Raw genomic sequence first — 25,064 nt, forward strand, 5'->3', positions numbered from 1 at the left:
ATGAAAAGCTTCTCTGGGGTCCCTATTGAATTTCAGACATTTCAGATATTAAACAGATATTTTATAGTTGAATTTTCTAAGTAGATGAAAGCAAGTAACTAGGTAAATGTAACAGGGAGGAAAAGTAATTCTGTGAAGAACAGAAAGTAATTACATGTTGCATGTATGTTGTATTAACTTTTTCTTTGGTCCTGTTTCATTCTGCCTGCCTTCCCTCTCTCTCTGCGACATCCTTTTCTTTTGGTCCAAAGAGGAGAAAACTTAGAAGTACAGGGGGAAATAACTTGGGATGTCAGTCATGTATCCAACATTAAAGGATGGTACACAATAGTTTCACCACCTTAAAAATCCCCATGCTTCATTTATTCATTACTCCTCCATCTCAGCACAGAAACCCCAACACACACTGATCTTTCTATTATCTCTATAGTGTTGCCATTTCCAGAATGTCGTATAGTTGGAATCAAATAATATGGAGCCATTTCAGACTTAGTCCTTTCACTTAGCAATATGCATTTAAGATCCCTTCATGTCTTTTTGTGACTTGATAGTTCATTTCCTTTGATCACTGAAGTATTCCATTGTATAGATGCGACATAGTTTATTTATCCATTCACATATCAAGAGACATCTTGATTATTTCAGGTTTTGCATAATTATGACTAAAGCTGCTATCAACATGCAAGTGCAGTTTCTTGTGTGGACAGAAGTTTTCATCTCATTTGGGTAAATACCTAGGAGCATGACTGCTGGATTTATGGTAAAACGAAGTTTAGCTTTCCTAAGAAACTGTCAAACTGACTTCCCAAGTAACTGTTATTTGCATTCCCACAGCAATAAATGAATGTCCCTGTTATTCTACATCTTTGCCAGCATTTGATATTATCAGGTTTTTGGAATTTAAAAATCCTAATAGGTGTACAGTGGTGTCTCATTGTTTTAATTTGCAATTCCCTAATCATATAACAATGTCCAGCATGTTTTAATATGCTTATTTGCCATCTGTATTGTCTTTTTTTTTTAAGATTTTATTTATTTATTTGACAGAGAGAGACACAGCGAGAGAGGGAACACAAGCAGGGGGAGTGGCAGAGGGAGAAGCAGGCCTCCCGCGGAGCAGGGAGCCCGGTGCGGGGCTCGATCCCAGGACCCTGAGATCATAACCTGAGCCAAAGACAGACGCTGAACGACTGAGCCACCCAGGCGCCCCTGTATTGTCTTTTTAAAAATACTCTTATCTTTTCTTTTCAAGATTTTATTTATTTATTTTTCAGAGAGAGAGAGCACAAACAGGGGGAAGGGCAGGCTGAGAGGGAAAAGCAGGCTCCCTGCTGAGCAAGGAGCCGAATGCAAGACTTGATCCCAGGACCCTGGGACCATGACCTGAGCCAAAAGCAGGCGCTTAACTGACTGAGCCACCCAGACATCCCTGTATTGTCTTTATTAGTGAAGTGTTTGTTCCAATCCTTTGTCCATTTTTCAACTGAGTTGTTTTTCTTATGGTTGAATTACTTTGAAGAGTTCTTTATATATTTTTAATACAAGTCCTTTTTACCAGGTGTGTGTTCTGCAAAGATTTTTCTCCCATTCTGCAGCTTGTCTTTTCATTCTTGTAATAGTGTCTTTCGCAGAAGATTTAAATTTTAATGAAATGTAACATTAGCTTTTGCTTTTATAGATCATACTTTTGGTGTCATATCTAAAAGGCCAAGGTAACCTAGATTTTTTTCCTATGTTATCTTATAGAAGGTTTATGGTTCGGAGTTTTACAATTAAGTCTTGATCCATTTTGAGTTAATTTGTGTGGAAGGTGTAACATCTGCATCTAGATTCATTTTTTGAATGCAGATATCCAATTATTCCAGCACGATTAGTTAAAGACTACCTTTTCTCCATTGAATTATTTTTGCTCCTTTGTCAAAGATCAATTGACTATATTTGAATCAGTCTATTTCTGAGCTCTGTATTCTGTTCCACTCATCTATGTGTCTATTTGTTCACTAATACCATACTGTCTTCATTTCTGTAGCTTTTTAATAAGTCTTTCGGTTGGGTAGTCTCAGTCCTCTGACTCTTATTCTTCTTCAGTATTGTGTTGGTTATTATGGATCTTCTGCCTTTCCATGTAAACTTTAAAATCACTCTGTCAATGTGCACAAAATAACCTTGCTGGAATTTTAATCAGTGTTAAACCTATAGTTCAAGTGGGAAGAAGTGATGTGTTAACAATACTGAGTCTTCCGAACCATGAACATAGGATATTTCTCAATTTATTTAGCTGTTCTTTGATTTCTAGCATTAGAATTTTGTAGTTCTCATGTAGTTCTTATATATTTATACCTTGTTAGATTTATACCTAAGTTTGTGATTTTTAACTTCAAATTGCAATTGTTCATTGATGACATATAGTAAAGCAATTGAGTTTTGTATGTTAACTTTGTATTCTGCAAACTTACTATCATCTTTTATTAGTTCCACAGGTTTGTTTGCTGATTATTTGGGGTTTTCTACATAGAAAATCATGTCATCTGTGAACAAAGACAGTTTTATTTCGTTCCCCCAATATTTTTATACATTCCTTTTCTTGTCTTGTTGCACTAACTAAGCTTCCCATATGATGTAGAATAGGAGTATAATGAGAGGGAACATTCTTGTCTCGTTCTCAGTCTTGGGGGAAAGCATTTAATTTCTGACCATTTATTATGATGCTGGTTGTAGGTTTTTTGTATATGTTCTTTATCAATTTGAGTAAGTTTCCTCTATTCTTAGTTTGCTGAGTTTTTTTGTTTTGTTTTGTTTTGTTTTTGTTTGGTTTGTTTTTGTTTTAAATCAAAACTTGATATTGGGAGTGCCTGGCTGTCTTAGTCAGTGGAGCATGTGACTCTTGATCTCGGGGCCGTGAGTTCAAGCCCAACGTTGGAAGTAGAATTTACTTAAAAAAAATCAAAATAAAAGAAAAACAAAACAAAACAAAAAACTTGAAATTGGATTTTGTCAAATGTTTTTTCTACATGTATTGATATGATCATGTGATTTTTCTTCTTCAGCCTGTTGGTATAACCGATTTTTTAATGTTGAACCTTGCATGTCTATCTAGAATAAATGCCACTTAGTCATGATGTACAAATCTTTCTTTCACATTGCTGCATTCTCTTTGCCAGTATTTTATTGAGAAATTTTACATCTATTTTCATGACAGATATTGGTCTATAGTTTTCCGTTCTTGTCATGTCTTTATCCGGTTTTGTTATCAAGGGAATGAATACTTGTCATCAAAGCATGCCATCTGACAAAATTTGGTACAAAGATCACAGTCAGGAAATCAATCACATCATGTAGATAATTCTAGCACAGCACAGAGAGAATGAGTGTCTCACTTTAAGCTAATCCAATGAGACAAAAAGAAAAAGGAAAAGTGCACTGGACAATTTTGTAAATAACAGACAATCGTAGTCAGAAAAGAAATTAAAGGAGTGGTAATATTTTGCCCATACAGAGGGCCAAATAAAATAGCCCTTGATGGCCTTAGAGGCATTAATACTGGTTTGGCCCAAGGTTGACCGGTAGGCTGGGTGTTCCAGAAGCCTATTTGCACGGTACTGTGGCTAAGTCCACTTGTTTTTCCTTAATAGCTGTTCTCCCTTCTTGCTTTGATAAAATCATCAAAATAATAGTTGGGCACATGGTTGCCATAGTAGAGGCTACATTTTCCAGCCTCATCAGAAGCCAAGCGTGATCATGTAATTATGTGATAACCAACACGATTTTTTTAAAAAGGCTTGCTTGCAACTTTTGGAAGTGTCCTTAAAGACAAAGCATGACTACCCCTCCCTACCTTTCTCCACTCCGCTGGACATAATGGTTAGATCTTGAACCATCAGTTCAGGCTATGAGGTAGAAGCCTCATGGTGAGGATGGCAGAACAGAAGATAGGAGGACCGTGGATTCCTGACCCAGTAGAGTGCGTACCTTACCAGCCCCGGATTATTCATGTCTCGATTTATTTTATGAGAGAGAAATGAACTTCTAAGTCATTTAAGCCACTATTACTGTGGCTCTTCATTGGTTCTAATGGCAAATCAGTTGTTTAATCAGTTAATCCTAATCAATGAAGAGACCAGGGAGCCTTTTGGTAAAGAACTCATCCAAATGGAAGAAGGAGCAAATCATGGGAGATTCGTGCAGTAACAAGGTCTTCCTCATAAAACTGCAAGAGTTGGCTGCTGTTGCAGACATTTAACTCCCTGTCAGCTCCCAAATCTTCCGCATATTTGAACTTCATACAAAGAATTGGGATGGATTTTATAAGGCACTGAGGCACAGGCAACATTACTTCAATCACCCTTCAGCATAACACAATGGAGGATGAATTCCAATCAGCTAACACGTGTCTTTGGCACCTGAGGTGTGCTGGAGACTCAGTGGAGCCTGGTGACAGAGCAGTGGGCAGTGAAAGAAAAGGGACAATGTGTTCAGACTCTCAGTGGCCCCTGATAAGATGCTTCACACGACTCATTCACGAGCACATGTTAGATCCCACCTGGAGACGCTCCCATCCCACCCCCACCCCCAAAATAAGAAATACAAGAGTGGTGAATGGGGCAAGAAAAGCAGGCTTTTCAGAAGACTGTGATACTGACACAGGTCATCAAAGAAGACAGGTGACTATTAAACTGACTCCATTTGTATCCATGGCTGATGAGACCTAAGAAAATTTGGACATCTGGATATGGTCTCCATTTGCCACTGCCTGAATTACTGTTAACTAATACAAACCCACACGGACCAAAACTATAGAAGAACATAAATGCGAGCATACACAGACAGTGAGAGGTACAGTATAAGTGTATTTAGATGAGACACTAGGCAAAAATAAAGATTCCAGAGTTCCTGCCTTCGGCTAGAAATCAGAAGGAAGAAAGGTATTAATGGTGGCCTGGAGGAGGTGAGCAGATAAGTCTGAGAAAAAAATTTAGTAGTGGTGCAGATATTCATGCCTAACTCATAACTGGCCCTGACTAATCCAACTATTGGAAGTTCTCTTTTTCCCATGCTGAAGGATTTGATTTGCTATTGAAGAATTATTATTACACTTATAGCCAGAAAAACACAGTATCTGCTTTACTTATTCTAACCTAGACTCTTTCCCTGATTTCCCCTCATTTTATTTATGATTCCTCTTTTCTACTGCTGTGGACAATAGAATAATAGAGAGAAATATCAGCAAGAAAGGACATGCCAAAACATAGTAGTTTAAGATCTGAATATTTCTTGTCTTCATTCCTGAGACTAATCACAGGCAAACCTCCTAGTTACCTATATTCATCATTAAAATCACTTCAAATTAACAATGCCATTGTTATGTGGCTCCTTAATTTTTACTTATATATGTGCAATTTCAGAGTTCTTGGAGTATTTAACCAAAATTAAAAGCTGTAAGAAAAAAAAGGTACAAAAGAAAAAACAGGTAATATAATAAAGATATATTTTAAGGAAGTATCAGCAGAGCAGAGAGAAGATAGCCAGACAGAAGTAAGTTTCTTCTCTTAGAAAATGAAAATCAGTGTAAATCTTTCTCTATGAAAAAGTTCTGAATAACAATTGCATGAAAGCTTCAGCTAGCATCAAACACTTTTTTCCATCCCAAGATTAGAGGAAGACAGTTCCCACCTCCCATGCTGGATGTTCCATTTCACCAGCCCTGCCACTTAATGCACGTGTATGATCTTAGCTAACATGGAATGGCTCTTCTCTAAATCTCACCTGTTGCTTTGAATCTAGCAGCGATGCTATTCTTCAAAGACACCACTGGAGGCCAGTCATGCTACAGTTTGTACTCCAGCCACACCCTAAATTTAAAAATGAATAGATCTAAACTACAGTTAGAAAACAATGCTTTGTGACTGCACACATAAATTTTGTGTGTACACAAATCTCATTTCAATGTTAGAATTCAACCCAGTAGTAAAATTATTCCTGCAGAAAAAATGGAATCTGGCTCTGATTTCAATGAAATACCTCCATCAACCCAAAGATCACTAAATACGTTGATTATCTCAATTGTGGTGATGGTTGTCAAAACATCCAGTTGTACACTACACTAAATACCGTGGTTAATTATATCTTTAAAAGCTGCTAAAAAAAAAAAAAGAAGATAACTGAGAACCACTGCAGCTTTAACTTTAATACACTGCTCTCCATGACAGTAAATTCTTTTGGCCCTCTTGGAGCTGAGGTAATTGTTTAGAATACATAATCAAAGGTTTTCAGTTAAATGTCCAAATTTTTAAACTTTATATAAATGGGATTCCCTCAAGACCATCTCTTTTCTAATGACTTAAAGTCTTTGCCTCAGAGATATGTTGATAAGAGTCTTTACTTATTTATGAATCTAATGATTAAGCAAAATAGCATTCCCCTAGTTTTTAAGAAAGTACTCTTTCTTTTTAAATCATAGAGTACTTCAATAGAATATGACTTGCAGATATATTCAAATAAGCAGGAAAAAATGACTTCATTTAATTTGCAATCACTTCAACATCCAATTCAATTTAAATATTTATTTACTGTGGGGCACCTGAGTGGCTCAGTCAGTTGGGAGTCTGCCTTCAGCTCAGGTCATGATCTCTGGGTCATGGGCCGCTTCTCCCCCCACCTCTCCCTCTGCCCCCCCCCCCCCACTCAGGCTCTCTCTCTCAAATAAATAAAATCTTAAAAAAAAACCCACAAAATTTATTTAGTGTGTTGGCCACATGTTCACCAGGAAAATTTATCATTACTAATTGAGAAAGAGAAACAAAAGCAACCAACTAAGGGAGGTTCAAGAGGGGTGACTGGGTGGCTCAGATGGTTAAGCGTCTGCCTTCGGCTTAGGTCATGATCCCAGGGTCCTGGGATCAAGCCCCACATGGGGCTCCCTGCTCGGCAGGGAGCCTGTTTCTCCCTCTCCTCCTGCTCCCCCTGCTTGTGCTCTCTCGCTCTCTCTGTCAAATAAATAAATAAAATCTAAAAAAAAAAAAAAAAGGAAGTTTCAAGAAGTTCTATTCATTTATGAAGGTTTCATTTTACACTCGGGTCCAACATAAACACTGGCTGAATTAATTATGAATTTGAGACAGATTTTCACCAAAGAAGAATCACAGTGAATTCCAAACACTTAAGTTCTTGGTTATCATAGAGCTGATATTTTGCTACAAACCCTATTACTAAAAAAGGGAAGCAACAAATTTCAATGAATTTTCAAATAGAGAACAATTAGGGTGAAGTCACTGCCTTTCATTCAGTGAAGATTTGTAGCATGCTTGCAATGATTCAGCCAGTGTGCTCACATAGTGCCTGGACAATAAGGTGATATACGAGAGGACAGAAGACTTTTAACTGAAGCTTTTTTTAAAATATTTTATTTATTTATTTGACAGAGAGAGACACAGCGAGAGAGAGGGAACACAAGCAGGGGGAGTGGGAGAGGGAGAAGCAGGCTTCCCGCGGAGCAGGGAGTCCAAAGCAGGGCTCGATCCCAGGACCCTGGGATCATGACCTGAGCTGAAGGCAGATGCCTAACGACTGAGCCACCCAGGCGCCCCTTATCTGAAGTTTTAATACATGTGTCGATACTATTACATAATGAGCAAAGTTTCAAAGAGCAAATTATTTCTTTTGAAATAATGAATTTGGGATTAAATATAGAGACTTAGAGCATATATTTGTGGCTGAACCAGTAATTTAATAATCTGAAAGATTTTCTGAAGCTTCTAAAAATACCCAACATAGTGCCACAAAACAGCAGTGATCTTAACACCTTATCACAAATTCTCATAGATTAAGATAACATATGTATAGGGGCGCTTGCCTGGCTCAGTCAGTTAGGCATCTGCCTTCAGCTCAGATCATGATCCTAGGATACTGGGATCGAGCCCCGCATCAGGCTCCCTGCTCAGCAGGGAGTCTGCTTCTCCCTCCACCCTTCCCCCTGCTCATACTCTTTCTCTCTCTCTCTCAAATAAATAAAATCTTTTTTTTAAATAACATAGGCATAATTATTGTGTTTTGCTAGTTCTACAAAATCCATAAAGTAGTACTATAAGCATTTTAAAACACTTAATATTCTAATATCCATAAAAGCCAAGAAGGTTAAATGACAGGTTCAAGGTCAAAAGAATTGGGACTAGATTATAGCTTGCCTAGTCCCCATGCCAGTGTTTTTTCCACTGGGCACTTTGTCTTGGAAAATGTTGCTGCTTTTAATTTTTCAATTTTTTTTAAGTTGGCTCCATGCCCAGCATGGAGCCCAATGTGGAGCTTGAATTCATGACCCTGAGATCAAGACCTGAGCCAAGATCAAGAGTCAGACACTTAACCAACTGAGCCACCCAGGTGGCCCAATTTTCAGTTTTTAAAAGCATATCTATATTGGTACAACCACTTCAGAAAACAGTTTTGCAGTATGTCATAAAGTGGAGAACGTGGAAAAAAAGAACATTTATATATCTGTATAGGAAATTTAAGGAGAAATTTATTATTCCATGTGCCACGTAATCAATAATATAGTACATTAGGGAAACAATACCTAAAATAACAACTGCAAGCACTTATTAACCACATACTACATGCAGACAGTATTCTACAAATCTTACAATCATTACCTTATTTAATCCTTACAATAGTATAGGGTAGGTAATATGAGTACTTCTATTTCACAGGCAATGAAATGAAGATTACAGAATTAACTTGTCCAAAATCAATGTATATTAAGTGTCAAGGAATGAAGGATATTAAAATACAGAGCATAGTAAGTAACTTATTCATATTTATACAACTAATTACTAACAGAATACAAATGCTTTAGCCCAGGGCTGCTCAAATTTAGTGATCATCTGAATCTCCTGTTGATGCAAACACAGGTTCTGATTCCCTGGGTCTGGGCTGGCACCTGAGATTCTGCATTTCTCACAAGCTCTCAGGTGATGTCCATGTTCCTGGTCTATGGACAAATTACAAATAGCAAGGATTTGTACCATCGTTTTTGCCTGTATATTAAGTTGCTTCTATTTCTTCCTTGTATTTATTAAGTTTAATATTTATTAAACTGCTGTCCTCACAGTCAGGAGGGAGGGCAGTTCTGCCCTATCATAGGTTCTGTATAAAACTTTGTTATTTATATAGTGTATATTTTGATGACGTGGCTGGTAATTCTGTGGCCAGATACCATTCTAAAGAAATAAGTCGCTTAACCGACTGAGCCACCCAGGCACCCAAAAAACAATGTTTAGAGTGGAAACACTAGATTTTATTTTATAAGGAAAATCCACAGTTTCCACCAATCTTTATATTGATGGATTTTGTTTTTATATCTGTCATTACAGTAACTATGACTATAAGTACTTACATTTCATACCAAATATTCCAAAAGCCCAGTAAAGTTTAGTCTCTTGCACATTGTAACAATGTCTAAAAACCCAGGGCTTTGGGAAATTCACGGGAGACTGGATGCATGTCTGAGAAAGACAAGCCAAGAAGCGGTAGAAGAAAGTGACTAAGACCAGACATGGGAATAAAACTGCCAGAAACAAATCCCTCTACTCTGTGAATCTGGGCAAATTTTATTTCCTCTCAATATTCTCATCTATGAAGGGGAGCTATCTCACAGGGATAAGTGAGTTAATTAATGTGGAATTCTTAAAATATTGGCACATAATAAGCACTCGATAATGTTAGCTATTATTTTTTTTAAAGATTTTGTTTATTTGTCAGAGAGAGAGAGAGAGAAAGCAAGCACAAGCAGGGGGAGTAGCAGGCAGAGGGAGAGGAGAAGCAAACTCCCCGCTGAGCAAGGAGCCCAATGTGGAACTCGATCCCAGGACCCTGGGATCATGATCTGAGCCGAAGGAAGATGCTCAACCAACTGAGCCACCCAGGCATTCCTAGCTGCTATTATTTAAAACAAATCTGGACAATTTTCAAAATTATCCATGTTGATCTATTTCATTTCTTTGTTTCAGAAAGTTGGACTACCATCATTTGGTAATTTTTCTTTCTAATTAATCTTAAAGTTGCCAGTTGGTGTGAAAATCATAACTGTACTCTGAGAAAAATTTCATCATGACAACACAACAAAACTCACAACATTTAAAAAAATATATATATATACATCAAGTGTCACCTCTTATCAAGACTCTGCCAATCCATGGGTGCCTGGGTGGCTCAGTCGGTTAAACGTCTGCCTTCGGCTCAGGTCATGATCTCAGGGTCCTGGGATTGAGTCCCACACTGGGCTCCCTGCTCAGCAGGGAGTCTGCTTCTCCCTCTCCTGCTCCCATTGCTCGTGCTTTCCCTCTCTCAAATAAATAAATAAAAATCTTTAAAAAAAAAAAAAAGACTGTGCCAATCCAAAATTCGATCAAAGAATTTGACTACTATTCAGTTTTCCTAAATTTCTGAATTCAGAATTCCAGGCAATTTGGAGTCATAATTCTTTTTCTCCAATTCTTTGAAGTCGTTTTAGAGGGATATTGAGAGAACTCAAAATTTCAGGCTGTGTTGGATTGGACATCAATATGATGCTAAGGATGACGGATAAGCAGCATTTTAAAAGCAGCAGGTGCAATCTGTGCTGAAGTATTACTGCCAAAACCGGGTTTAATGGTATGGTTTCATAGGCAGAATCTGTACCACTGTTATTCAGATCTTGATCAGGAGGCAGATAAACGGAACTCTTGTGTTCATCTTTTCACTTTGCACCCCTACACCTGAGAGTCTCCACTCGTTGTCACTGATGTACCATCGATATGCCCAGTAGCAGCCCCCAACTTCTTTAGTTATCAAACATCAGGGTGTTTGGCTCTTTTCAGCCATAATTCTGTCACTGTTTCAAACTCAGATGCCTCACAGAGGCAAGCAGGTTATGCAAGTATGGGAAGTGTGGTCAAGGTGACCAGGTTGTTAACAGTTTTTGACTCATCGATACATTTTTTAAAAATCTGACTATAGTTGAAACACAATTTTACATGAGTTCCAGGTATACAGCAGAGTGACTCAACAACTGTATACATCATGCTATGCTCACAAGTGTGCTGCGCTCACCACCATCTGTCACCATGCAATGCTACTGCCGTACCATTGACTATACCCCCTATGCTATACCTTTTATTCTCGTGACTTCTTCATTCCATAACTGGAAAACTGCATCTCCCAAGGTTGTTAATTTTTAAGAACTTCTTCCTAAATAAAGTCCCAGAATCTCACCCAGCCCTCCCTTAGAGAAGATATCCCTGGAGGATATCTTTTTTGTAGCGCCATTTAGGTTTCCCACTTTAGAAATCATTTTAGCACACTGCAACAATATTTTGAGATGCCAAAAGGAATTAGATTTTAGAAGGCAGAATTAGGATGGAGTTATCTGGCATTTCTACATTAGTCAGGATAATTCCATGTCCATAATATGATTCCACAGACTTCTTGGTGTGAGAGTATCTGGGTCTAATATTATTAACTACACCAAGGATGGCAAGACTTGGACTTCACACAATTTTTACTCATTGCTTGATTCTACACACACAAGCAACAAAACATTTAATTTTTAAAAATCACATTTTATTACATTTCAGAAAACCAATAATGCTTCTGAAGCTTGAGGAAAATTTCTATGCCCTGTGAACTACAGATTATCTTTCAAATCTTTTTCATTTATTTTTAATCTATTAAAAACTCCTTTCAACTGTAAGTCCTAGCATCTTCTATAAATCTTAATAATACCTTAGCTTACAGAGGGCTCTATTTATAGGCTTTCAAGGTACCTTCACACTCATTTTCTTCTTTCAAATATCTCCTTCACAACAGTAAAGTAGGACAAAATTAGAAGACACATTTAAGAATCTAAAACTTGACTTTCTAACATTTTTAAGTGCTTTGGTAACAGTGCAACATAATACACCTTAAAAATTTAAAAACAGAAAAGAATAGTGGCCGATTAAACATGGTCATAGAATATTTGCAGCTCCTCCCATCAAGAGATAAAATCTATTTTCCACCTGTTGAACCTGGGCTGGCCTTATGACTTGCTTTGACTTACAGAACATGGTGAAATGGCACCGTGGGAGGTCTAGAGCCTAGTTTTTAAGACATCTTGCAACTTCCATCTTCACCTTCTTGGAATGCTGCCCTGAGACTACCCTATAAGAAAGCCAATAGAGCCTAGTGGCGTATGAGAGAACTTAAATTGTTGTTGTTTTAAACCATTAAGTGTTGGGGTGGTTAATTATGCTGTGAAAATTAACTAGAGCAGAACTAAGGATAAAAAGATCAAATGATGCATTTAAGCAGAACTGATCAGTGACACCATGCACATTAAAGCCAGAAAGGCCTGGATTCCAATTTGTGACACAGTCATCCAACTTCTCTGAGCCTCAGTTTACACATTGGTGTAATACGGTGTTAATTATGTCTGTGTAACAACTGTGGCAGGTCAATGAACTAGTTTGTTCTACTAGCAGAAGTAAAGGCCCTTTTGCAGATAAATGTTAGTTTCCATCCCAGCTCAGGTTATTTGACTTCTGTTTCAATGTCTTTTGAAGACAACAAATGTTCTTCTTTTCTAAATACCATTTTGTAAAAGATTAATAGTCCGAGGTTTTTGAGTTTTGTTACATGAAGTCCATTCAGATAAGACTATGATCATGCTTTTAGACATGTGAGGCCAATTGCTGATGATGGTGCGCTCTAAAAATCTTCACCTTATATAGGTAAACACCTCTACTTTAGAATTATGTTTGAAAATGAAGGATGATGCTAATACTAATGAAGGCCCTCTCACCTAGCCAGAAAGGCGCCTGTGAAAACTCCCAGTGACCCAGTTGTGCCTCTCGGGGAGCTGCCTGCTCCTCTAGAGAACCCCAGAGTCCCTGAGCTCAAGTTCTATACAGCCTGCAGTTCCCAAAAACATTACTAGTTCACCATAGTACTTATTATAATGAAGAGCATCAAGGGATAGCTGACACAGCAATTTAAACATATCCAGTAAAAAACATTCATGGTTTCTGATTTCTTACAGACAGCATGCAATGTTATTCCGGGAATTCTAGAAACACTCAGTCTTCAAATAGAGTACCAATTGAGGTTTTGCAGATGCCACCAACACTGCTGCCGCCCAGCCAAGGTCAACCCACCCTGTTCTTGGACATGGCAGTCAAGGACGAGCCCTTAGGCTACATTGCCTTCAAGCTATTTGCAAAAAAAGTTCCAAAGACAGCAGAAACCTTTTGCATCCTGAGCACTGGGATTTGGTTATAAGAATTCCATATTTCACAGAATTATTTGGGAATTTATGTGTCAAGGTGGTGATTTCACACACCATAACAGCACTAGTGGCAAGTCCATCTACGGGGAGAGATTTAATGATGAGAACTTCATCCCAAAGCATACAGGTCCTGGCATCCTGCCCATAGCAAATATTAAACCCAATACAAATCATTCCCAGTTTTTCACCTGCACTGCCCAGACTGTGTAGTTGATGGCAAGCATGTGGTCATTGGCAAGGTGAAAGAGGATATGAATATCGTAGAAGCCATGGAGTGCTTTGGGTCCAAGAATGTCAAGAGCAGCAAGAAGTTCGTCATTGTTCACTGTGGACAACTCAAATAAATTTGACTTGTGTTTTATCTTAACTACCAGACCATTCCATTCCTTCTGTAGCTCAAGAGAGCACCACTCCACTCCCATTAATAGGCAACATCCTATACTCTTTGGGTTCTCACTGCCATTCTTTGGGGTCCACCTTTTCCTCCCTCCCTCCAAGTCTAGTGGGATTGCAGAGTTAAGTCTATGATTATGAAATAAAAACTAAACCAAACAGAGTACCAATGAAACCAGTTTGAAATGAAATCTGTTGAGGTTCAGAGGATAAAACAGTACACTGGGAAAATTTATGTTCAGAATCTAGGATGGAGATAGATATATATGAAATATATATATATTTCATTCCTAAAGGTTTCCAGCCAGGGTGGAAGACAATAAAGTAAATTAATTCTAAACAATAATAACGGTCATTCAAAATATGTGAAATCTCCTGAAAAGTAATATTACTTGAGCAAGGAATTGCAGTTAAAGATATATTACTACATGTATCTCTAGGACTTATGGAAAGTCCATGTTTTTGAGGAAACTAGGAAACCCATTATTTTTTAAAAATAATTATTAAACAACATACATATAACTTTGAGATTCTGATTTTTTTCCCAAAAACTGAAAATTAAAGTAGCCTGGGAAGTGCTCTTTATTTGCTTCAACTGAGGAAATGGATAACTCATCTCCCTTTGATGTTATTAATTGATTGTTAACAATTTCCCCTGCTTTTAAAGAGTGGCAAAAAATCATAGAGAAAAAACAATGAACTTGATGCAATGAATAAAATGTTAAACTTCTATAGAATAAAATAACTCAAATTAAAAAGGAAAGGAGTCTGAAATACTTTATTATAATATTTGAAATTTTTTTTAACTTCGGACCTTCATAACTTTGTTCTGTTTTCCTGCCTCCTCTCCCATGACTCTCCAACATACATTTTTTAAAAATCTCATTAAACATTTTTTAACAGATTTTATTTATTTATTTATCTGTCAGAGAGGGAGAGAGCACAAGCAGGGGGGAGGGGCAGAGGGAGAAGTCCCAATGTGGGACTCGATCCTAGGACCCTGGGATCATGACCTGAGCCAAAGGCAGACGCTTAACCGACTGAGCCACCCAAGCATCCCTCATTAAACATTTTTTACATTAATTTATTTTTATGTAATCTCTACACCCTCTACATCTACAATGCCCTTTCTTTCCTTCTTTTCCTATAAAACTCCTATCCATCCGCCAAATCCCATTTCAGCATCTTTGCCTCCCCGGCGCAGGTATGCTACCTCACTATGCTTTGTTCTTTTATAATGGCACCTAATACATTTTATTGCAACTTACTGCTTATACATATATGTGCTGTTTGAAAATAAGCTTCTGGAAGTGAAAGGCTGTCTTAGTCACTTCCATATTCCTCTCACCCAACATATACCTGCCACACACAGTGGCACTTATACTGTGACCCCTGGTGACCTCTGACCATTCTCCTTCTTGCTCCCTATGTTTCAGACTTACTGGCCCTTCTGCTCCCCATTGAGTACGCCAAGCAAGTCCCCTTCTCAAGCACATATACTTGCTATTTCCTCTGCCAGGAATGGACTTACCCTGATAGTCACAAAGGTGACCCCCTCACTTTACTCGGGTCTCTGATCAAATAACACCCCCTCAGAGGAGTCTTCCTTTCTTTAACCACCGTAGTTTATATAGCCACCTATCACTTTCTGTTCTCTTCCCGGACTTTAGTTTTCTTCATAGCATTTACTGCCATCTGACATTACTGATCTGTTGGTTTATGTGCTAAATGTCTAGCCTCCCCCACCCTGCCTCCACTGGAATATAATCACCGTAAGGGCAGAGACTTTATTTTATTCACAGCAGGTCCCTGCACCTAGAACAGGGCCTATCACACGGTAGGTACTTAACATTTGCTGAATACATAAATGATAAATGTTTGACTTACATTGAATTGCAGCTACAGGGAAAACATCTATGAATATAAGCCAAGAATGGAACAAAAGTGATTTTGTTAAGGTAATACAGCAATGAAAACTCTTTTCAAATTCCCCTTAATTTTATCGTGTTGATTTTTTCAGTAAAAACAGAAGAGTTTTTTAAAAGCAAAAAAGGGGAGTCTTGCAGATTTGGCTGCCTTTTATCAACTTCTGAGATACATTTCAAAAGCAGGCAAAATGTGTTCAGGGTCTATATAAATAAAGTATAGCAGTTCTTCACGTATTCTGAGGCAGTTTTTATGTTATTATTAAGTGTAACATATTACATTAGTCTATTATAACCTTCTGATTAATGATTAATAAGTATAACACTGGATCAGCTTTGTGTCATATTTAAAAAACCTAACTAAATTGACTTACGATATACAGAGGCTCAAAGCTAATATGCTCTTGCTAGGTCCTCTGTTCTTTCCATCTTTCCCCCTTCTCTTCTACAGTCATGCAGAACTTCTCATGAGCTGTTCCAGAAGATGAGAGCCTATCTCTCTTAAAAGAAAGTTAGATAAAGGTTTTCATTTTCATATGCAAAGTCAGAATTTGCAAACATAGATGACTTATAGGTAGGCAATGCATACTGCCACCGGGAATAATGGGGGAAAAAATAACCTACAGAAATGTAAGTGCTAGAGAAATCTATAAAAGATGAGGGCTGATACAATGAGACTGGGCATAAATAATATATATATATGTACTTATGGAAAAAATACATATAGTAAGTGCATCATAGGTGCAGGGACATATATATTTCATATAGGATAGCCAGAGTCAGAACAGGGACAGAGTTAAAGAAAAGGATAAATTTTACAAATCAAGAAATATACACAGGTCACAATAAGTGAGGAAGTACAGGATAAGTTCAAGTTCATTATGAATCTAACCATATTTATTGCATGCTGACTTTAGCACCCAGTATTTTGTATTGGTTTTATTTCCCAGTGTTTATGACTTTCTACTGAGCTGTCCTTTAAATATTTTTTCTGAAGCCCAGATGTGGATATAATATTTTAGACTTATTTCTGAATTTAAGTCAAATATTTAAAATGAAACTGAACTTTGTATTTTACATTTTAAAAAGCAATACATGTCCAATTGAATTCTTACTCATCCTTCCAGAATCAGTTCAAATATCACCTCTCCAAAGCACCTTCTATAGCACCCATTCCATCCCCTCCAAGGCCGTTAGCCTCTACTCCTAGGGCTTATAAGGCTCCCTTCTTTCATCACCTTTATGAGAGTATAAGAAGTCTCAGCTTCCTCTCTGTCTATCCCTCATGAGACTGATCTGGGGAAAAGGGACCTTATCTTTTATCTCCATACTGAATAATTCTAGGCAATAAAAACTCAATGAAGAGGCAATGAATAAAACGTGAAAAGTCAACTGTACTAAATAAAAGCATTTCTTGAAAATAGTAGAAATAACTGTGGGTTCATTTAGAAATACATACATTGGAGCTACAATTTGATGGCTTTTGTGGATGATGGCTTTTGTGGATTAAAAGAAAAAGGCATGGGCGCCTGGGTGGCTCAGTTGGTTAAGTGACTGCCTTCGGCTCAGGTCATGACCCTGGAGTCCCGGGATCGAGTCCCACATCAGACTCCCTGCTCAGCGGGGAGTCTGCTTCTTTCTCTGACCCTCCCCCCTCTCATGTTCTCTCTCTCTCTCATTCTCTCTCTCAAATAAATAAATAAAATCTTAAAAAAAAGAAAAAGGCATGATATCTGTCCACTCTTGGAATACCCTATAAATATTTAAAAGCCAATACACAAGATATGCCTGCACCAGCAAAATGAAAAAACCAGCAATGCTGATCTGTCATTTCAGTCACCTTGGCAATTCTCACATTATCTGCATCTGTGGTCATGTGTATAGATTGTACAAACTGAAAAGTCTACAGTAATGAATGGTCCTTTCCAGTGTCCAGATAGATACTATAATGGGTCATGAAAACAGCACATAGGGTTATAGTTCTCACTCACCTCACTTTTACCTTTGAGGCTTTTGAGGCTTTTGAGGCTTTTGAGATAATCATTTAAACTCTATGAGTATCTAAAAAAAAAAAACCCCAAAACAAAGAAAAAACCCAATTCTGTGAGTATTACATTCCTTGTCTAAAAGGAGAGCTAAAAATACCTACTCTAACTTTCTCAAAGGGTCATTAAGGGGCTCAAGTGGCATAAAGACCTAGAAATACTTTGTAAAGTACATGAGGACATAGTTATTCTTAATCACAGAAATTTATTTTAGCATCATAGAATATTTATATAATCATTATAACACAAAAGGATGTGTTGTATATATCTTCTAAATAAAACTATCATTCTGCTTGGCAATTTTATTTAAGCAACTGCAGAAAGAGGGATTTTTATCCCTTCACTTAAAAATAATCACCAGAAGAAAAAAAAGGGGAACAACTGTTCTGAATTGTTGAAATCTAAGAATAGCTCCTTAATCATCTAAATGGGATTCTATTTGATGACATAGAAACCCCTCTAGTTCTAAAACCCCTCTAGTCGTAAACTTACTCAATTACAAATTAATAGCATTTAGTTTCCAGTGTTTGTTTTTTAGGTTTATTTATTTATTTCAGAGAAAGAAAGAGAGAGTGCGGGGGAAGGAGCAGAGGGAGAGAGAGAGAGAGAATCCTAAAGCAGACTCCCCGCTGAGCACACAGCCCAACTCAGGGCTTGATCTCACTGCCCTGAAATCATGACCTGAGCCAAAATCAAGATTTGGAGGTTTAACTGACTGAGCCACCCAGATGTCCCCTAGTTTCCATTTTTAAAAATAGCCTTATTTTCAATACCATTACTCTAAGGACAATTTTCAGTTGTTGCTTGAACACAGCAATTACCATCACTCTCTCACCTTAGTAGAGAAAGCTGGTTATTCACCAAAAACTCATGCCGCCTTTTCATGAAGAAGTGTTGTTTTTGGAAAATAGCCACCCCACTGAAGACCTCATTTTCTCACTCCTTTTGCATTTGGTTAGACCATAAGACAGATTATGGAACCTAAGCAGAAGAGATAGGGACCCCTTTCAGGGCTGCAAAATCCTCCTTCAGGCCTATAAAACCCCCTGCATAATCCTCCACATTCTCACTTCCCCAGTTGGCAGGGGATCAACCCCGAGGAAGATCTCAAAAGCCCAATGTTATCAACCTGAGTTTCTAAGCAAACCTATACAAGCCCAAATCCCCAACAGTTGCATGTAAAAGATACAAAGCCTCATCCCCCACTAGACTCCATGTGAAGCAAAAATATGCTTCTTTTGTGCTAAGTCATGAAATTGCAGGCTTATATGTTATAGCAACTATCAGCCATAACTCTTGTATCAGCTAAATTTAGCATAAAATTTCAATACCCACTGGAGATATAGTCTCAGGGAAAAAAAGCTCAAATGAACTGACACAAAATACCAGATATACAAAATCAAATATTTTAAATTTCCTATTGGCTAGTTTCTTTAATGACATTAAGATTTCTTGCTGCCTATTGGCTAGATTTCTTGTTGCCTAAGCAACACTACCACTATAAATCAACATATCTATGTTGTGGTTTTGACCTTCAATGCCTACATGATTTTGCTTGGCCCAGAGAGTTTTATAGATTACACAGCGGGAAGAATAAATAGTAATCCTGCTTTTCCATTCCTTACAGCCATGGACTTTGTTTGAGAATGGAGTTGAAACCAGATGCAAGTCACTTGTGCTATGTAACTGCAGGAGGAATTCAGAAATTATAAAGACATGCACTGTGCTCTCAAGATGGGGCTGAGGGCATGTATCTGAGAGTAACTCAGATTCCTGTGCCCCAGGCTGCCCAGACATATTCCCACCTTCCTAGGTGACTCCCACACAGATTTTGTAGTTTTAAGCAAGACCACTTTATAAAGCTGGCTCAACATTTATAGCAGAATTTACATGATATTTTATTTCAAGAAACATAACAATGAGCACTAAATGTATAAAATTTAAAGAGAGAACTGGGAATAAACTACTAAGGCATTCTGCACATAATATTCATAAGATGCAAAGTATTTTAAGTCAGAACATCTCAACCATATTTTCTCTCCTTGCTTGTATAATACCCACAATTGAAACAATTATCCACAATAGAGGAATACTCTCATGTATGTTTCAAATATTGAAGGTGAATTGGTTTTATAAAGAGTCCAATGGATAAAATGGAAGAGGAAATTGTGCACTAAAACTAAATATCTTTCATTAAGTTTTTTTTTTAATAGATTTTCGTTATTTATTTGACAGAAAGAGAGCACAAGCAGGGGGAGTGGCAGAGGGAGAGAGAGAAGCAGGCTCCCCGATGAGCAGGGAGGCCCATGTGGGGCTCGATCCCAGAGCCCTGGGATCATGACCTAAACAAAAGACAGACGCTTATCCAACTAAGCCACCCATACACCCCTTTCATTAAGTTTTAATAGTGATGGGCATTTCATCATTAATAGTGATATAAAATTAATTATTAAATAAATTAATAAAATGTGTAACTTTTACAAAATCTAAAAATAAATGTAATCCTAAAGAAATAAGAAGTAATGGGGCGCCTGGGTGGTTCAGTCGGTTAAGTGTCTGCCTTCGGCTCAGGTCGTGATCCCAGGGTCCTGGGATCGAGCCCTGCATCCGGCTCCTTGCTCAGTGGGAAGCCTGCTTCTCCCTCTCCCACTCCACCTGCTTGTGTTCCATCTCTCGCTGTGTCTCTCTCTGCCAGGTAAATAAATAAAATCTTTTAAAAAAAAAGAAGAAGAAATAAGAAGTAATGCATTCTGGCAGCAAATAAAGCTGAATTATTGTAGACATTTGCTGCACATTTAGATGCAAAATATAAATCATGCAAATTGAAATTCAAGTTAGTACAAAACTTTTGTACATTACATATAGGTTTTCATGTATTATTTTTTTTAGCAAATATTTATTGAGCACTTAGAACCACTGTACTAATTGCTGGGAATATAAGTAGGATCAAGTTATTTTATGAGAAACAAGATGAAAAAGTATAGAATGTAATGATTGAGTTCACTTAATTATAGGTAAAAAAGATTTCCTTAAAGAAAAAACATCTAAGTGGAGACTTGACAGATGAGTGGCCAGTTTTAAAGCACTTTATCATCATTAAAAGCACTTTATCACTTACATGCAAAATTATTTGAAGTCTAAACCAAAAACTATTATGTATTCTCCACAAGTGATTGAAATAATTTCTTCAAGGGAAATTATTTCCCGAGGTGATTCCTACCTAGAGTCATATCATCAAAACACTTTGATTCTACAGCAGAAAAGCAAGACAAGGCAAGATTCTAAGAATCTGCAAAAATAATTGCCATGATAGCAAAATTTTCCCCAAGAATTGTCAGTGACAATGAATTTTTCACATTAAAAAATAGATTTTTCTATTAAATATTCAGCTTCTTATTACTTTATTGCTAAATAGTCCTACATGTCATGCTGCTAGGATCAAGATAGTTGAATTAGTGGTTAAGTTAAATGCAATCCAGCTTTATTAACTGGGAGAAATGCCCCATCATTCTAGCTGGGCATCAAGGAATGTTACCCTGGAATGGAATCATGTTCTCTGAAGGGACTAATGACTATTTAGAAGTATACTCCTTTCAAACTTGAAAGCAATCAACGTCCAGAGGAACTTCCCACTGATGTCAGTTAATGCTGAGTTTTTAAATGTAAAGTGGTAAGTGCTACTAGGTACATGCAGTAAAATCTTATTAATGGGACTAATTAAAAGAAAAGACATTCTGGGGCACCTCTATGGCTCAGTCGGTTAAATGCCTGCCTTCAGTTCAGGTCATGATCTCAGGGTCCTGGAATGGAGCTCCGCATCAGGCTCCCCACTCAGCGGGAGGTCTGCTTCTCCCTCTCTCTGCCCCTCCATCCCACCTCCTGCTCCTGTGTGCACGCACACTCTGTCTCAAATAAATAAATAAAATCTTTTAAAAAAAAAGACATTCTGAGTTAGTGAAAACTCTATTTTGAGTTTTTTTAAAAAGAAATTCAACTTCTTTAAAATATACAAAATAAATTTCTGAAGTCTGATAAGAATAATATATATTTTATAAGTAATGCCTTTGAAGGGCTTGAAAACAGTTTGCTCATGTGTTTTATAGATTAAAGTGTTTCCATACAATTTTTTCATATGGTCAATGCGTTGATAATAGATCAATGTGGAGGTTACCACACTGTAGCCAACGGACTTTCCTGTGTCTTTTTCCTCTGCCCATCCCCTCCCTTCCCATCTCTACTATTTGCTCTCCAAAGCATCCCTGGTTTCATCTCCTTTCCCATCTCCCTCTGCCTTTCTGTCCTAGGGAGACTGATTCCAAATACAGTCCTACAGACACAGAGGCGTAAAAAAAGAAAACAAAATCACCAGGTCACTCTCTCACTAACCAACAGATGACAGGGCACAGATTTAAGAAAACTAGTGAAGCAGACCAAGCCAGTTACAGGTGTGACAGATTTTTTTTTCCAAGTAGGAGAATGTCTTGCTTTCCCTTTGAAGGGATTCTAAAGGCCTTGCATATACTCGGTAATTCCAGGCTTGCATATTGTAACACATAAGAGTATAAAGTCATGAGATTGGTTTTCCTGTGTAGCCTAGTCATAATTCATAATCATATAAAAATCACATAAAAATTTTTATAATCATATTAAAAAATCACATAAAAATTGGTCATGGCTCAATTTAGACCGTGACCTTGAACTTTGATTAGAATCTAAGTCTTATAGATAGAGCTGATATTAATTACACTGAGCATATATTCTCAAAACTATATGAAAAGGAGGCCTACCAAATTGTACACTTGACAAACAAAACCGCTTTCCCGACAGTTTAAAAAGGTTCCCCGGAGCTTTTGTACTTGATTTTATTATTCCTGATTTTCGAAGTCTTCTAGTGATAAAGAACAACAATGGAAAATACCACCATTCTAGGTTGACTGTGAAATGATAGATTGCTTTAAGAAATGAAACCGATTCCACTGTGATAAACCACACATGAATCTCTTCCTTAGGAGAGTAATATCAACAGCTGTGTTCTAGAGATCATCTTAAAGTCCAGCTAACCCATGTGGAATGTTCATCATTTTCCAAAGTCACGAAGGACCACACCCAGGTTAGTTAGAACTATATCCTCCAGGAGCAAGATTATTAAGGAGGTTGGGCTTGCAACTGGCTCTCCTCTCTTAAATTAGTAGTTAAATTGGCTTTGGGTTTTCAGCTTTGGTTATGTTTGAATATTTTTTGCTTTAGTGAATTTGGGTATTTGTGGTATACTGAGGGAAAGTCAATCAAGACAAGGACCCATGTGCAATTGAAATATTTATTTCCTCAGATCGGATCATTTTGGTAATGGCACAGTGATTCAGATTAATGAGAAAGAAAGTCAACATAAATTAAAGATGTTTTTAAAAAGAAATACAGTTATAATTATATTCAAGGTCACTCCTTTAAAAAACATTTTTTAAAATGTGCCAAGCAGTATGCTGAGCAGTAAGAAACCTAAGGTAAATAAAGCATGATCCCTGTCCTCAAGTATCCAAGACTCTAGAAGAGAAAACCAAACATAAAACACAAATAAATGCAATTTAAAGATGTGGAAGTTAAAAGGTCAAGAAACAGTGTAAGTAAACAAAAAGCACTGGTAACTACTTCTTGATGTATCACCTTAGAAACCTGGAGTCATCTTTATATCTGATCTATACGTATTGATTTTACCTCCTAAATATTTCTTGAATCCTTCTAATCCCTGATTACTAATGCCCTCATTGAAGAAATCCCCATCTGTCATCTGGATTATAATAGCTTCCTTACATGTCTCCCTGCCTGATAATATAAATATTATCATTATTCCGTGTCTTCATCAAAACTCCACTACCTACAGGACAATGTAGTTTACTTTTTTTTTTTTAAAGATTTTATTTATTTATTTGCGAGAGAGAGAATGAGAGATAGAGAGCACGAGAGGGAAGAGCGTCAGAGGGAGAAGCAGACTCCCCGCTGAGCAGGGAGCCCGACGTGGGACTCGATCCCGGGACTCCAGGATCATGACCTGAGCCGAAGGCAGTCACTTAACCAACTGAGCCACCCAGGCGCCCCAATGTAGTTTACTTTTAAGGCTTTCAAAATATGTGGTGCCTACTCACCTTTCTTTGCTTACCAGGCTCCAGAAAAAAAAAAAAAAATCATAGAATGACTTCAGGTAGGATGTCAGGGAAGGTGTAATCAGTAAGGCAGAAAGAGAATCAGAACAGTGTACTTCCCATTGTAAAATACATCAATAATATTTCTCTTTTCTCAAAAAGGAGGCTATACTGCTCTATAAATTCAGGAATAAAACATCTAAAGAAAACATAGCAGGATGGGCTCATACCTGGGTATTTTTCAATGTTAAAGGAAAGGAAAATGTCCATCTACCACAAAATTAACAAACTTTCTGAAGGCAAAAAAAAAAAAAAAAGTGCTGACAACTCTGTGGGAATTCAGCTTAATTTTAGAAAAAAAAAAAAACCCATAATCCATCTGTGTCCAGCCAATGCCTCCAAAAGGCTGTCACCCCTAAATCATTAGTAACTCAGTGCTTCAGTTCACTTGACCTTATTTCCCCAGACACCACTGCTGCTATTGACCAGCAGCATTCAATATGTTCATATGATAATGTCATAAACAATCCTCAGCAACTCTGCCTTCTGGAGGTGCTGCTCCTGCCAATGACATCACAGCTTGTCAGCTCAATATGCCACCGGCATATGGGTTCACTTTAAGTGGTGATAATAAATAGCATCAGGCCATCCAGTTACACTCCATTTTGAGATCACATTATGAAGCGGCATGAGTCCTGTGCAAGGCAGGAGGACTGTTGCTATTTTACTGTCTCTTAGCATCACTATGTACAAAGGAAAAGAAGTGCGAAAAAGGTGAGCATGACCGTGTAACGACTAATATTCTAAAACTGCAGGTTAGAAACCTCTTTCTTACAATATTTTAGAGGAGATAATCAGAGAAAGCCATTATGATTCCTATTTTAAAGATGAATAAACTGAAGTGCAACGGAGTTTCCCAAGATCACCCAAGAAGCCGTGGCCCTTGCTTTGTCTGCGTGTCTTACGTATTCATCACATTAGCAGAAGCAGATAGAACCATCCTCAGTGGTGTCTGCTTTTTATGCAGGCATATTCCAGACACCCGAGCAGGCTCACTCCTGAGAATCTTGGACTCAGGCTGTGGCTCTGTGCAACGACTCAGTGGGCTAGCTGCCGGCTTGGATTCAGTAGCTAGTTGGGAAAAGTGAACAACACTTGCATGGAAGCTAAGTAGAAGCAGCCTTCCTTGGGGACAGCTTGAACTTACTAAATAGTCCATTAGTTTAAGGCAGCAGATATGCACAGAGATACAGATCGAACTCACAAAGGCATG

The 25,064-nt window shown here is 37.7% G+C and overlaps 1 protein-coding gene and 1 pseudogene across 1 annotated transcript in view; one reads left to right on the top strand and one right to left on the bottom strand.

Annotated features, from left to right (window-relative positions):
- ANK2 (ankyrin 2) overlaps nt 1–25,064 on the bottom strand; it is a 318,287-nt gene that overhangs the window by 263,846 nt on the left and 29,377 nt on the right. The window lies entirely within an intron of this gene.
- On the top strand, nt 13,051–13,635 carry LOC148164878 (peptidyl-prolyl cis-trans isomerase A pseudogene; annotated as a pseudogene).

The sequence above is a fragment of the Eumetopias jubatus genome, unplaced genomic scaffold (genome assembly GCF_037043125.1).
Source record: "Eumetopias jubatus isolate StellerSeaLion01/CBP00866 unplaced genomic scaffold, mEumJub1_p1.0 scaffold_2, whole genome shotgun sequence".
NCBI classification, from domain to species: Eukaryota; Metazoa; Chordata; class Mammalia; order Carnivora; family Otariidae; genus Eumetopias; species Eumetopias jubatus.